Source organism: Gadus macrocephalus, chromosome 18, assembly GCF_031168955.1.
Source record: "Gadus macrocephalus chromosome 18, ASM3116895v1".
Taxonomy (NCBI): Eukaryota; Metazoa; Chordata; class Actinopteri; order Gadiformes; family Gadidae; genus Gadus; species Gadus macrocephalus.
In genome coordinates this window covers 6129878-6143608 of record NC_082399.1, presented here as the reverse complement: position 1 = coordinate 6143608, position 13731 = coordinate 6129878, and positions in this window count along the sequence as shown.

Below are 13731 nucleotides of genomic sequence, written 5' to 3'. Positions count from 1 at the left end.
TGCCGGTTTCAGCTCGGAATCGAAGACTATATGAGATTTATTTTAAATAACACACTTTGTTCTTGGCAGAGGGTTCTAGGAAGGAGAGTGGGTATGTTATCTCCATGGTTACGACCCACGCCAACCTTGAGGTACTTTTCTAGTACCGTCATTGTGTATGAGAGTTAGAATCAGCGAGGCCATATTCGAAATGAACCACACACAATGCTATGTGTCCGGACAGCTTCAGCCTCTCTCGGATGCGCATAACCGCTGGCTAGACGGAGGTCCGGACATCCACACACACACACACACACACACACACACACACACACACACACACACACACACACACACACACACACACACACACACACACACACACACACACACACACACACACACACACACACACACACACACACACACACACACACCGTGGCGTTATGTGTCTGAGAAGCTCGTATGTGGCCCTCAACATAAACAGGTTCCAAGACTGAACGCCACAGACCCATCCACACTTTGCACACTCCACACACACACCATGACTACTGCATCTGGAGCAGAGTGAGACGTTCACAAACTGGCAGAGACAAACAACAAAAATATAGAATTGTACTCCTCTTTTCTGTGAATGGTCTTATTTTAGAAACAGTGACAGCATACTATTTTGACAGTAGAAAAATACATACCACCACCTTTAAACAAAAGAGAATATATTTCGGTGTGTCAAGGTCCCCTTTAAGGAATCAATTGTGTACACATAAATATTTATCATATAAATAATTGATGCTTGTTATGTAAATTATTGTGAAAGTAAACTCCTAATTTTCGAAAGAATATAAAAGCTAAATGTTTCAAACTGGTAGCAGCAGGAGTAATGTTCCATCATCCCTCTAAATTATTCATCCCGTGTGTCACGGGAAAATTTTATTACACCACAAACCAAAGGAGCATACAGGCTTTCATGCTGTAGAAATAAAAGCAGTCCCTTCGATCTATTCCACCATAGCGTTAGAGCATCAGATGCAACATTAGCCGTGTACATTAACTGACGGTTAATGCCTATCGACAAGTCAACACGGGGCTGTTGAATGAACCCAGATCTGCAGTTTTTATCTCACCTCGTCAATAATGCATTAGAAGATCTCAAGGAATCGCTTCTGATGCGGACGCTCGTCTTCGTGCTCCCTCCTCCTGAAAGGTCAAGAGGAAATAAGCATTTCTCCATTAGGATGTCCACTGACCAATCCCCATGCATGCCCCGGGGATCATCACATGCACTGTAATGTATGGCTGCAAATGTGCTGAGTGGACACGCTGGGAGCATTATGTAGATTGCATCCTGGAGGGGGGTCGTCCGGTCAGGGCCGGCGGAGAGACTGGCAAAGGACGGGACCAGATCTCGATGTAGTAACCACGGTGATAAGCCTAACCCTACGCCGTGGTGCGGCCGCAGCTCAGGAGGTAGAGCAGGTTGGCTGGTATCTGAAAGGTTAGTTCGATCCCCGGCTCCTCCTAGCTGAATGTCGAGGTGTCCCTGAGCCCCCTATGGTTGTCTCCGCCGCCAGAGAATGTGTGCATGAATGGGTGAATCTCAGGCAATATTGTAAAGCGCTTTGGAAAAATGTGCGATATAAATACAGTCCAAAACCAAACAACGGGAACTGATCCAGATGTAATAGCCACAGTGAGAAGCCAAACCTCTGGCCGGCACAACAGAATGTGTGCGTCTCTGAAGGGTAAACCTCAATGGTGTTATGCTTGGACATCATTGTAAGGCATTGGTTTTATCTGTTATGGGTATGTTTCTGACCTGAGGCAGTGTTGTCCAGCGACCCGCAGGCCCCCGGCGCTGTGGGGTGTGACCAGAGGCAGCTCGGGGCCGTTTGAGGCTCTTTGAAGGCTGAAGGACATCCAGAACACTCACCCGAACTGGTGGTCCGCAGGGGGGGCCCACTCACCCTCAACCGGCCCCACCTGATCAGACGCCCTCTGAGTCTCTGTGTGTGTGTGTGTGTGTGTGTGTGTGTGTGTGTGTGTGTGTGTGTGTGTGTGTGTGTGTGTGTGTGTGTGTGTGTGTGTGTGTGTGTGTGTCTTTGTGCATTCCAGCCTTGCTTGTGTAATGTGTACGTGTGTGTGTGTGTTTGTGTGTTTGTGTCTTTGTGCATTCCAGCCTTGCGTGTGTGTGTGTGTGTGTGTGTGTGTGTGTGTGTGTGTGTGTGTGTGTGTGTGTGTGTGTGTGTGTGTGTGTGTGTGTGTGTGTGTGTGTGTGTGTGTGTGTGTGTGTGTGTGTGTGTGTGTGTGTGTGTGTGTCTTTGAGCGAGGGAGAAGGTTTCTGTTTGGTGTGCATCGGGTGTTACAGTATAAACAGACTCCCCTTTCTTGCACCTCTACACCCCCCCACCCACCACCCCTCCTGGTCCAATGACTAGGAGAAAAGGCAGGCTCACCTAATCTCGTCCCCGGATGGATCCTGTAATCACCGTAAGAGCCCCCCCCAGGCAGCACGCAGTGCGTGTGCTGAGGAATGACAATGAGGAGGCAGCGGGGCCACAGCTGGAGGTGACAAACGGAGATGGATGACGGGAGACAGAGGTACGGGGCCGAAAACGCACCCCCCCACCCCCCCCACCCCCTCTACCCCCCACTGGGGCACACACCTGCTCACACCTGTTCAGTCTGTTGGCGAGCTCATTACCTCCTCCACCACCTCCTCCTCCTCTCCACCTCCTCCTCCTCCTCTTTCTCCTCCGCTCTAAAATTGTACCTCTTTCAACCGCCCTCCACCTACCTACACCCCCTCCCCCAGCCTGTCCTCCCTGGAGGGGGACGTTGGTGAGGTGGGTGAGGTGGGTGAGGAGAGGGTACCCAGGAGAGAAGAGTAAAACCGTCCAAGGTACAAGGACGTCTCTGTGATCAGACACAGTGGTTTTGAGGTTGTGTGCCCTTGCCTTGGAAGTCTGTGGTCGGGCTCTGATTTGATTTCCTTGCTTTGAATCTGATCAATTTACAACCTGTGTATGAGTACGGCAAATAAGAACCACAGTATAAAGTGTCCTTCATCTATTTCTGTTGAGTGGCTGCTGGGATGGGGGGGCAATTAACTATGAGAACCAATCAACAACGAGACGTGGTCTGGAGTAGTAGTCTGCTAGACTTCTATAAAACACTATCTATACATTATCTATTTCCATCCTCTCCACTCCTGTAGTAATCTCTCTCTCTCTCTCTTTGCTCTACAACACTCTCTCTCTCTCTGTCTCTCTCTCTCTCTCTCTCTCTCTCTCTCTCTCTCTCTCTCTCTCTCTCTCTCTCTCTCTCTCTCTCTCTTCGCTCTACAACACTCTCTCTCTCTCGCTCGCTCTCTCGCTCTCTCTCTCTAACTCTCTAGCTCTCTCTCTCTTCGCTCTACAACACTTTCACTCTCTCTCTCTCTCTCTCTCTCTCTCTCTCTGTCTCTCTCTCTTTGCTCTACAACACTCTCTCTCTCTATCTCCCTCTATCTTCCTCTCTCTCTCTCTCTCTCTCTCTCTCTCTCCCCCTCCCTCCCTCCCTCCCTCTCTCTCTCTAACTTTGTTTATTACCTCTGCAGGCCCCTTCCCATCTCCTACAGGGACACCAGTACAGGGATGTTTTAATCAAGCCCATTCCTGCCCCGCAGATCTGCTGTGTCAGGGACTGAAGAGCTCGTTTCCATGACACTACCCCTCATGCTCACGGTTCTCAAAGCAATCTGAAGTGATCCTAATTTATTGGCCCCCAGCGAAATCACAACACTGAAATTTCAGTGGATCTGTTTACGAGTTGGGTGGGTTTGCCTTCTCCTGTTTACCCTTTTGAAATCTGGTGCTATTGCTTTTTAACTATAAAAAAGGACATTGTCATATTCAAATTTCATTCTGGGTTCATGCCATCGTTTGCCATACAGCCTTTCCCAGTACACAGCGGACTGGGGGAAATCCTGAAATTAGCACCTCTATGTACTGAATTGAGAATCGATTTCAAGCTAATCATGACCCTAAGAATCAAAATCATATCAAATCATGAGAGGGAGTGAACATCTTTTCAGTGGGGCAGACTCGGTCTCAGTCCTTTTGTGCACATCAATGTGGCGTGGAAGTTTAAATGCAGGCAGCTCTGTAAAAACACTGGTCATGTCTCTCAGTTTGTGGCGTCGATCTGTATGTAGAACTGTACATCAAGCTTTAGACGGGCATCCGCATCATTGCTCACCACAGAACAAACACATTACTATCATACATCGCAGTTTCAGCACAATTGCTGCAGGTGTCATATAATCAGCCTGATTATCCTGTGTATGTACGAAGATGGCGAATCACCTTGTTGACCCAATTAGGAAAATGCGTGTAGGTACCTATATCAGAATATGTTGTTTTTCTTGGTGCACAACAGGGTTGACCAGGGTAGGTCTGTAACTGCGGTGGTTTCCTCAGCAGATGTAATTACAACCATAATTATAATTTGAAAGGAACCCCATGTTTTTCCCCCCGTTCATTTACAGCCCCTTGATCAAACCACCAAACAACAAATTACATATTCATTCAGAATTCAGCGGTGAATAAAATGAAGTAAAACGAAGGCAAAAGGGATGTATAATTGAAGCCTTGTGCCCGGTGGAGTGTTTCTCTCAGTAATTACACGGCTTCACTTATCTGGGTCAGAACACCAGTGACCCTTGGGGGTCCTGCCTGCTTTCTCCTGGGCCGACACGGTCCCCCTCACATCTATCTGCCTTTTCATCTCCCTGCAAAACGCTGAGGGCAGCTGGCTCTGTTCTCACCAGCGCTTCCAGTGTACGTTGCGGCACCAAAACAAAAAAACTCACCCCGAGGGATTGGTCCCGTATAAAGCTTATGCATAGCTGGTGAATACTCGTACACTGTAGAAAGATGAATGCGTCGATAAATACGACTAAAAACCAACTCTTTCTGCTGTAGGACCCAAGACAAAAGATCTGCCTCAAAACCGCTAGGACGCCTAGCTGTTATTTGCATTGCTGATTCATCTATTGATTAGTTTTTCTGACTAATTTTATCCATAATTTATTCAATAACATTTCAGACAAATTTTCCAGACCCCAAAATTATGAAGTATTTTTAATGGGGAGGTTCAGATTTTACATTTAATATCAATTTCACTTCGACATCTTCCAGTTAACTTTCAGAAGGCATGGTGCAGTCGCTGTCTCCAAACTGTGTGTTTGAAAGGTTCAAACCTCATTGGGAGATCTATAACTCAAAATCCAGGATTCTCCTCTGACCAACCTTATTCTGAAAACGTTTCGGCTGCTCTTTATCTCAATGATCCTCCTTTGAGAGGGTCTGGAGAGGATGTTCAGCTGTAGCTGGCGTTCTCCGGCCCGATAATGGTTAACCTGTTTATCTGGAGCTCCATAATGGCTGAGTTGGGGTTTTTGCTGAAACCAGGCATATTGCATGGACAGACAGAGCTGGCCCATGCAATTCAGCAAGGAAACTAAACTGTATTTAGTTGCTGACTCCGGCATTCACACAGAGCCGCGTCTTATGGTTTGTTCTCAACCGTCTCCCATCGCTGCTGGATGCTGCGAGGTGCTGACCTCAGGATCTCTGTGGCGCATGTCTGAACGGGTTCTCTCCAATGGGTGATCCATGCTTGACCCTCCACCCCCCCCCCCCCTCCCCCCTCACACATCTCATGTGCTGGATGAGCAAGAGAGGGTTTTCTGACGTAACATCTGTCAATCACAGCTGGGTGCCTCCGCGTTTTATCTCAGTTGTTAGATCTGCCGTCCGACTGATCATCTGCCAGTTCTTGTAGGACTGGTACCAGTCGTACCATTGCTCACGGCTGGCCAACACGCAGGCTACTCATGGGAAACACAAAACGTTGCTTGCATCGCAGTACCGCCCAGGAGACGTAAGAGATAACAGGACGAATAGCAATCATTCAGCGTTTAGATTGCTCAATGAGACACACAGAGTCATGGCTTTTAAAAAACAAATAATAATCTAAACGCTGAATGATTGCTATTCGTCCTGTTATCTCTAACGTTTCCTGGGCGGAACTGCGATGCAAGCAACGTTTTGTGTTTCCTATTTACTTTCAAACATTTCACAACTGTAAACTCTCGTTTTTCTTAGATAACATGTAGCAAACATAGCTTAGAGGTAGAAGAATAGGCTATAGTTTTCTGGGTCGAAGTTAGAATTTCTCGTTCCTGTGTTTTGTTCACAGTCCGTCCAGTCCACCACTTTGAAGACGGTTTGGTCTGGTCCGCCACATTGCATTCCAGGTTTTTGTTGTTCGTTCCTCTGGCAGAAGCTTAGAAAGAAGAGGAGTCAAAACAAGATCTGGGCATCATTAATATAGGCTGCTGGTATGTTGTGCAATATAGCTCAGAGTTTCAACATGTTTGAGGGAGGCTGGTGCATTGGTGTAGGTTCTGAGGGAAGAGGAAAGACTTCACAGACTTACCAATCAGTCATTATCTCAGTTTTCCTCACTCTTGTGTCATATGAATCAATGTGTCTTTTCAATGCATCTGTTATCGCTCTCTTTCCATTCCTGTCAATGTTTTCCCCTCAGCTCTGCTCCTCTCTCTCTCTCTCTCTGGCACTCACACTCTCTGCTCCCACTTCGCCTCACCGTTTGACTTCCTTTGTCATCCTCACGGGTACAATATCTTCTCACTTATCCCATATTGTAATTCAGGGTGACTTACAACCTGCCTTTGTTACGGTTCGCCAGCTTTGGCTGAGCCCCCCCCCCCCCTCTCTCTCTCTCCCTCTCTATCACTTCCTCACTCTCTCTCGGACTCAATGTTTCTCCTTCTCTGTCTGTATGTTTCTCTCTCCGTATCTCTCTTTCTCTCCCTCCTACTCTCTATCTCTCTCTCTCTCTCTCTCTCCCTCTCTGTCGCTTCCTCACTCTCTTGCTCTCTGACTCAATGTTTCTCCTTCTCTGTCTGTATGTTTCTCTCTCCATATCTCTCTCTCTCTCTCTCTCTCTCTCTCTCTCTCTCTCTCTCTCTCTCTCTCACTCACTCACTCACTCACTCACACACACACACACACACACACACACACACACACACACACACACACACACACACACACACACACACACACACACACACACACACACACACACACACACACACACACACACACACACACACACACACACACACACACTCGGCTGTGGCTGCTGCCAGTGTCTTTGGGAAGGGCCTTGATGGAACATAGAGAACCTGTTCCTCACTGACCTTGTGTTTTATGTGAACTTAATCTGTAAGAGGGGACGAGGGGACGGGGGGGGGGGAGTGTTGTGTCTGGGAATAAAGGACACACAGTTTATCTGCAAACAACAGCGATGCATAGAGATACATATGTACATAGATACACAGATAGATACATTGATATACATATATAAATACATAGAAAAAATTATACAGTGTTACATAGCGATATATGCAGAAACACATATATATAGATAGATATATACAAAGATATAGCATAAATAGATAGATAATGATAAATACAATTAAATGAATTAAAGATTAGTGGGTTTGCCCTGTTTATAGAGCAACTTGTTGAACACGTACCACTAATAACTCAGGAACCCTGCTGTTGTGGACCTGAATTAAAGAAAACAAATCAGTGCTGTGGAAATAATTGTGTTTACTTCACAATCTCCCTGAGAACCTGAGCGATAGAAGTTCAGCCAAGCACAAACCCATTCGGAAACCATAAACCACCTGGAAACTCCTGCGTGTGCAGACTGCCTCCATAGCACTGCTCTGGCACTATGGCAGCTGAAGGAACACTATAAAGGACACCCTGTCACCCTCATCACTAGAAGCTTCCTCCTGGCCCGTTGTTCCGCTGACGACTGCCTCCGCCTGTTCTCCGAGACCGAGTAATGATGAACTCAACGTGACGTGAGGAACGGGAGAGAGAGACAGAGGGAGAGAGGAAGGGTCTCAATGTGCGGACTGACTGTGAGATTGACTGGTGAACGTTAAACCAGGGGACGGATGGGATGAACTCCTAAGAAGGCGCGCCTCAAATTCCTCTTCCTGTGGATTCCCATCGGCTGAATCACTCACAGCCCACACTTTCATTAAAAATGATGAAAACATGGAGAGGAGTGAAGCGGCAGAGCTGGCTTGTTGGTTAATGAATCAGCCAATAGGGTTCAGGGGGAGGAAATACACCGCATGAATTAACAAAGCTCTTCTTGCAGTTGATATATTATGTGATGTGAAATGCCAGTACCAAGAGCAGTCCAATGGATATACAATAACAGGGTGAAATTATTTCATGAGCTATGTAATTAAGCATTACGCCTATGTATATCATTTGTGTATTGGCTTTGAATGTAAATTTAATCCAAACTAATGGCTGTTGAAGAAGTTTAGCTGCTCTATAGTACACCTTCAGATCTCAGCTTTTGTGATGTTATTCCCATATTTATTGTTGGAGTTTATGTGTGGATCTGTGGTTCCCCTTCGCTCAGCGGTGTGAACGAGGTTCTGAGGCAGCTCTGCAGCCATGGGGCCCCCAGCACGCCATCAGAGAGGGGCCCAGTACAACACAGCTCTCCACTGGGAAATTCATTTATTCAGCTGTCATGTCTTCTCCCTCTGGTCCATGTTTTAATCTTCTTTTTTTTTTTATTCGTTCACCCATTTTTTTTGTGTGTCCTCCCATGTCTTCCACTGTTGAAGTGTAAAGAACAAAATGATGTGTGACATATAAACAGCTTTCAAGAAATGCAAATGCTCTGCATCTTAAGTAACAGCCAGAGAGAAGTCATGCTGTTTCTATTAAAACCGTAATGTTTTCTGATTCACCCAAGGGCATAGTTTAATATTTATAGGTTTTGCCTTACTGTTTCTAGACCCTGATTGGATCTCATTGTATTTCCACAATTTTTCCACATCTGTAAAAAAAAATAACAATGAAACAACGCAGCGAATTGCTCCACTTCCAATGAGAATCCATTTATTTGCGGGTCCAATCAGCCTAAAGCATTCGTAATTCCCTCCAGCTCCCCGAGGGAACAGTGGCCGTCCGAGCCCATGTAATCGAATTAGCAGAAGCAGGCAAGCAACGGCAAGATGGATAACGCATTGGCGGGACCACTCATTCATCTCCAGCCCGCCCCCCTAAGTCCATAGTGATCCATAAGAGCTTATTGACCCTCTACGCCTTTCGTCCCGTCCTCACACTTCATCTGTGGCCTGATCACACGTACACACAGCTCCGAGACAATAAATGCCTGAGGTATTGACTCTGGATTGAGACTGCCATGAAAGTCAAATCTGCTTATTTATGAATTATTGCACATGCATGTCTGCCATCACGATTCATGTTGCACCTGCTCTGTCAACCCCCTTTTTCCTTCAATATTTCATACAAAGCATGGCAATTCTGAAGCAAGAAGCCTGCATCTAAAAAAAACAATTGCATATTGTACCATGTCTCAACATGTGATTACGTCAGTGGTTCGCAACGTGTCTAGCCTCAGGACTCACATGTTTTCAACACCCATTCATTTAGTAAATTCTGCAGCTATTGGGGTCAATCAAATCAATAACAGAAGATGTTGTTTGATGATCATGTAGCATGGGATCTGTTGTGGGCTGGGGAATGGTGTTCTTCATCACCATTGCGGATGAAAATCTTTATGATGTGACTCAGGCTGAAACAGTGCTCACATTATGCGGCATTTGAATCATGGAGCAGCCCAGCACTGTTATCCAGTACTGTTATCAATGGTCAAAACACTCATGCTAAAAAGTACTTTATGAGCCTGCCGAACGTTGTTGTCTCTGTTATCTTCAATTTAACTATGGATTTCACTGGGTTTAAACTCTGTTTGGAAAATGTAAGTACACTACTCACCAAAACATATAACATAGGCCTAGTCGTAGATAGATATTTGAATGCACACATGGTATGGTACATATTGTACCTTTAAGTCAAGACCTGTAGCAATCACAGATGCCTTCATGTCCTGTTAAAAACACAGAGCAAACAATAAAACTGCAACAATTGGGGCTAAACTCAATGAAATAGTGAGCCTACCAATTGAGATAAACTAATTTTGGGGACTGGCTGGCTGTCATAGGAAGCATACGTTTCTATTTAAATACGACTCGTTACAGAATCACATTTGACTCCCATTGTGATATTTGACTCTGGTTGCCAATTTGAATATTCCTAAAATATGCATTGTCCAATCAGCCGCAACCTTTCCCGTGTTTCTAGGCAACCAACGAGGTTGATTGGACGCCACTCTTTTTGACGCTGCCTGCGTGACCGGCTCTTCTCGTAGCTTATCAACCTAAACATGTGCAATATAGTGCAGAATGATGCTGGTAGAAGAACAGGCTGGCTGAGAAATAATCTGGGTGCACTGATGGTCTCTCACAGACACACACACACACACAGTCACACGCACACACACACACACACACACACACACACACACACAGACACAGACACAGACACAAGAACACAGTCACACACAGACAAGCACACTCACAAACACAGACACAAGAACACAGTCACACACACACACACACACACACACACACACACACACACACAAGAACACACAGACACACACTACACATGCACACATATACGTATACACACTGATGGTGGATGGCTTGTTTGAGCCCAGCCAACAGACGTACACACACACACTCACAAACACACACACACACACACACACACACACACACACACACACACACACACACACACACACACACACACACACACACACACACACACACACACACACACACACACACACACTAACACACGGACACACACACACACATTGTGTTCCTGTTACTCTGCTGCTATCTGCTATGTAATTGCCAACTGTGCCCAGCCACCTGAGACTCCCTCTCCCACCCCCCCCCCCCCCACCCCCATCCTCACACACCCCCACCCACACCCCCACCTACACCCAAACACACCTTTCCAAAAGGCACCAAGACAGAGGGTGCAGCTGACAGTGGAGTACAAAAAATATTTATTTTCCTCTCCCTGCGATCCTCTCGCTTTCAAAAGTTGGCGGAGGATCTGTGATGGTATTTTGAGACTATAAGCAAAACAATCTCTTGGCTTTTTTTGATATCCTTGTATTTGTATATGTGTGTGTGTCTGTGTATGTCTGTGTCTGTGTGTGTTCTTCCTCATGTGCATGCATGCAAGTATGCAACCATACAAATAAATGTTCTACACGTACACATTTAAACTACATGTGTGAACTAATTTTATCGTGGGTCTGTTAGTACTCAGATAACTAATAAACATGACATTTATTCAACCCACGGGGTGAATAAAAAGCCCTGGCTCCAACCCAGCAGTGTGTGCAGCATCCAACACCACCAGATCCCAAGTACACTGACTTGATTACATGGCTGAAGGCCTTGCTACGTGTTCACCAGCCTATCAGAGAGGGGCGTTTGATGGTGGGGGGTCGGGGGGTGTTGGAGTACGGTGATTGTGGGTGGACTAAGGCGTAAATACCGCTTGTTTAGAGATTGATTAACGATAAGTGCTCCGGGTCTGTTCCGGCAGGGAGTAATGTCTCTGCGCTGGCGGGTGCTCGGAGGTGAGCGGTTAGATATTTAACAAGACAGTGATGCACGTGAGCCGTTTATTATTCACCTAACTCACCTTTTAACGGCTCAGATGCTGCTGAGACGTTGCCGTTGTCGCTGTTGTTGTTGTTGTTGTTGTTGTTGTTGTTGTTGTTGTTGTTGTTGTTGTTGTTGTTGTTGTTGTTGTTGTTGTTGTTGTTGTTGTTGTTGTTGTTGTAGCGGGATTCTGTTCTTATTGGGTTTTCTTTACTCTCGGGTGTGTTCATTGGCATGCTGGGATTTTAGTTTGTTGTGTGTGCGAATAAAAACAGGAAATTAAAGTCTTCAAAGGCCAACAACAGCAAGAAACACCAAACAGGATTTGGTGTTTACAAGGTGAAGTACCCAACCCCAAACACAACGAGAAAATAATGTTATTTGAACTGATACAAAGGAGGAAGAGCGTTTCAAAGAAATGTACGATCAGATGCGCACACACACACACACACACACACACACACACACACACACACACACACACACACACACACACACACACAATGTGACAAAGCTTGTAACACACATATGCATCAACCTTCACTCATATCCAGCCACAGATAGTCAGATAAACCAAATACACAAAAGCACTCCACTACAAAACCAGGACCACGTTTTCAGGGAATGGGCTTCACTTCAACAACCTTGGAAAAAGTTGTTCTAGGTTGTGAATCTGTTTCTGCTCTCTCAAAGTGAAATGAGCCTGCATTAAAGTTATGCGTCATCGATCCAAATGAGTAAGTGTGTGTCATTAGGTCCAGAGCGGAGGAGTAACATTATGAGGACCTGGAAGGAGGGGTACGATATGAGGACGGTATTAGGAGGGGTACCTCATGAGGACTGGCATAGAGGAGCACATTAGGAGCAGGGGGGATACTTCTTGAGGACGGGCACATAGGGGCAACTTAGGAGATGGAGGGGTACTTTATGAGGACTGTATTAGGAGGGGTACTTAATGAGGTCCGCACTCCGCAGTGAAAAGTCTGTTATGAGGACTGCGCTGAACAGTGTGTTATGAGGACTGCAGTGAACGGTGTGTTATGAGGACCGCAGTGAATAGTGTGTTATGAGGAGGACTACAGTGAACGGTGTGTTATGTGGTCCGCAGTGAACGGTGTGTTATGGGGTCCGCAGTCAACGGTGAACGGTGTATAATGAGGTCTGCAGTGAACAGGGTCATTATGAGGACTGCAGTGAACGTTGTGTTTTTGGGAACCGCAGTGAACTGTGTGTTATGAGAACTGCAGTGAACGGTGTGTTCTGAGGACCGCAGTGAACGGTGTGTTCTGAGGACCGCAGTGAACGGTGTGTTCTGAGGACCGCAGTGAACGGTGTGTTCTGAGGACCGCAGTGAACGGTGTGTTCTGAGGACCGCAGTGAACGGTGTGTTAAGAGGACCGCAGTGAACGTTGTGTTATGAGGGCCGCAGTGAACGGTGTGTTCTGAGGACCGCAGTGAACGGTGTGTTCTGAGGACCGCAGTGAACGGTGTGTTCTGAGGACCGCAGTGAACGGTGTGTTAAGAGGACCGCAGTGAACGGTGTGTTCTGAGGGCCGCAGTGAACGGTGTGTTAACTTGAGGACCACAGTGAACGGTGTGTTGTGTTATGAGGACCGCAGTGAATGGTGTGTTATGAGGACTGGAGGTAACAGGGTCATTATGAGGACCAGTAGGAGCCGTTTGTTATGAGAGCTGCTGGGATCGGATGCATTGTGTGAATCGGTCCTCGTGGGCGCCGGGCGGGGCGTGAAGCATCAAGAAGAGAAACGATGGTGGGGAGGCGGTGATGAGAAGGGACAACCTTCATAATGGGGAGGTCTGACGATACACCGTCCTGTCCAGAGAGAAATGATTGTGTGTGTGTGTTTGTTTTTCTGTGTGTATGTGTGTTCAAACAAGAACGTTTGTCGAGTATGTGTGTCCATGCCTGCCTGCATCGCTGTGTGAGTATTGGTACTTTCAGTGGGACTAATTATGAGAATAGCTGAATTAAAACGGCATGCAGGATCACTGCCCTTGGTGCATCTCTCCCTGTCTGAGGCTGTGATGGACTGATCCAGCTGGAAGGACTCACGGACAGAGAC